Source organism: Mus caroli, chromosome 5, assembly GCF_900094665.2.
Source record: "Mus caroli chromosome 5, CAROLI_EIJ_v1.1, whole genome shotgun sequence".
Lineage (NCBI taxonomy): Eukaryota > Metazoa > Chordata > Mammalia > Rodentia > Muridae > Mus > Mus caroli.
The window spans coordinates 115,125,544-115,128,147 of NC_034574.1; the positions used below are offsets into that span (position 1 = coordinate 115,125,544).

The following is a 2,604-nucleotide window of genomic DNA, read 5'->3' on the forward strand; positions in this document are numbered from 1 at the left end:
AGTGGGGACTGCTGGCCAAAAGGAAGTACACAGAGAGGAACTCCAACAACCTGCACCAAATCCAGTGTTGCCCAAGCAGAGACTCTGGTTGTGGGGCCGTCAGAAAGGATCATCTCTGACACTCAGTTTTGTTATCTGAGAAATGGGCCTTATTATATAAACATCTGCTTACGGTGTGGTTTGGGATGGCACAGACCGGGAGGAGCTTGGGCAGTGCCTGGCATGCCCTGGGAGGCGGGCAAGCCAGTGACATGTACTTGGTGTTGCTGGGGCCTCAGTGAAGGAAGATCGCTGCAGAGGCTGGGGATGTCGCCGTGTGAAGCCCTCTTCCACTTCTGAGGACCCAGCACAAGCCAAACGGACAAGACCATTTGAACTCGGAGCTTGGAGCATCTGCCCTTAAGAGTTGAGTGTCCACAGCCTGGAGTGGGAAGTGGGGTCAGGAAGGCCGGACAGTAATCTCAGTCTCTCTGTACCCCGGCCCCCACGATGTGTGTCTGCCTGTCTGTCCTCTCGTGCCTGGATCTGCGCAGGCCACCCGCAGTCACAGCACACAGTAAGTACACATCAGCTGTTGGCCATCGTCAGAGCAACAGCGTCCTAAGACTGGAGCTGTTGGCTTGTTCATGGGGTAAAGACGCCAAGGTTCAGTCTGGTGAATTCATGTGTCCGGGGGCCGGTGGGGGCTCCCAGAAAAGCTGACCTGGAAACCCCAGCGCTCAGTGACTGTGGCAGTCAAGCCTGGGAAGGTGAATTGCTAAGTGATCTTAGCTGTCAGGCTAAGGTGGGGGGAGGGTGGTCATCAGAGCAGGACAGAGAGGAAAGAGTTAGGGTAGGAGTGTGTGAAGTGGGGGGAGGGTGGCGAGAGAGGGGAGACCCCCAATGTGATTGGCAGCTACTGCCGTAGGCTAGACCTAGGGCCAGATGAGAGGGGACTGTGTTCTCAAGGTTTCCTAGGGACAGAAGAGGAAAACGTCTGCCAAGGGCCGAATCAAGGTGGCAGGAGCTTTGGGTCTGGAGATCTAAGAGAGTGAGAGAGATACAAAAAGAAAAAGGGCTGGGGACAATGAGGACAAAAAGGAATTCAGTGTGGCACTTCTAGGTCCAGCCAGCGCTGGGTGTAAGAGCTGACCTGACTGAACACAGCTGAGCTGAGGAGCCTTCCAGAATGTTCAAGGTAGTCCTGCATGCCCATCTTCCATGGAGCACAGAGCCATGGTGCCTGCCAGAGCAGCACTCAGCACCCAGTGGCTCCGGGAAGGAGATCTACCTCCCCTGACTCCCTCTGGCTAGCTTGAGTGGCTGCCACTCCCAGGGGCAGCTGTCACCAACACCTTCGGCATCTTGACAGGAGGAGATACATTATCCTTGGTGACAGCAGCCATCAGCCACACTCTAGGATGGCAGCGCCTTCTACAGAGACATGGACTCCATCACCCGGCACACAGGCAGACTGGTCGTGGTAAGGCCACCTCCAGAAGAGACCAGTGAGACAACGCAGGGGCCTCGCCTCACCTGGTTCCGCCTTCCAGAGCACATAGACTAGTCCTTGCTCTCCTGCTCACGGGGTTTGTAGGCTCTGCTGAGGAATTTCAAACCCAGCCATGTAGGCCCGGGACAAGGGGCCTCGCTCCTGGCAGCTGAGCCACACACAGTCATTCTGCAGTTGGCATGAGAAAGGCACCTGCAGAGAAGATGAATTCAAACCCTCCCCACCCTGGGCACGGTGGTCCAGGTCTGTGATCCCAGCACCCACTTGGGGAGGTTGAGGCAGGAGGCTCCCAAATGTAAGGCCAGCCTGGGCTACATAGTAAGACTTTGTCTCAAACAGACAGGTAAAAGGCTTAAAACAAGCCAGGCAGTGGTAGCACACACCTTTAATCTGATCCTTGGGAGATAGAGGCATGTGGAAACTCTGTGAGTTTGGGGCCAGCCTGGTCTATAGAGTTCCAGGCCAGCCAGGACGACACAGAGAGGAAAATAAAGGCATAAAGCATCTCTACCCCTCTAGGTCCCCAAGCTGCTCACAATTTATCCCAAATTCTACTTTAACAGGAACCCTGTCTCAGACTTTTTTTTTTTAAGAGTTAATCTCTTTAATTATGTGTATGTATGTCTTTGCATGGATATGCCCACGAGAGTGCATGTGCCCTGGGAGACCAGAAGGGGGTGACAAACCCCTGCAGTTTTGAGCCTCCTGGCCTGGGTGCTGGGAATTGAACTCAATTCCTCTAGAAGAGTAGAATCCTCTTAACACCCAAGCCCTCTCGCCAGCCCTTATTTTGTTTGGCTGGATGGTTTTTGCCAAAGCTAGGAGTTCCAGCCCCAGTCTTTTATACCCTGCTCTCGTGGCTTCTGACATCTCTGACTCTGCCAGGGGCTGACTCTTAGCTTCAGAAAGCAATTGTTACTTTAACAGGACCCCCAGCAGTGCCAAGCCACCACCCAGGGCCTGAGGCTAGAAGAAAATGTACCCTCCTTCCATGGACATCTTCAGAAAGCACTGTGAAAGCCAGGCGTGGTGGCGCACGCCTTTAATCCCAGCACTCGGGAGGCAGAGGCAGGTGGATTTCTGAGTTCGAGGCCAGCCTGGTCTACAAAGTG

At 54.3% G+C, this 2,604-nt stretch overlaps 1 protein-coding gene across 1 annotated transcript in view; it reads left to right on the forward strand.

Annotated features, from left to right (window-relative positions):
• The first annotated feature begins 460 nt into the window (after positions 1-460).
• The window catches only part of Myl2 (myosin light chain 2), a 12,755-nt gene continuing 10,611 nt past the window's right edge, over positions 461-2,604 (forward strand). Inside the window, exon 1 of the mRNA XM_029477731.1 lies at positions 461-556. The gene's annotated coding sequence lies outside the window, so the exon portion shown is untranslated. The remainder of the gene's footprint in view (positions 557-2,604) is intronic.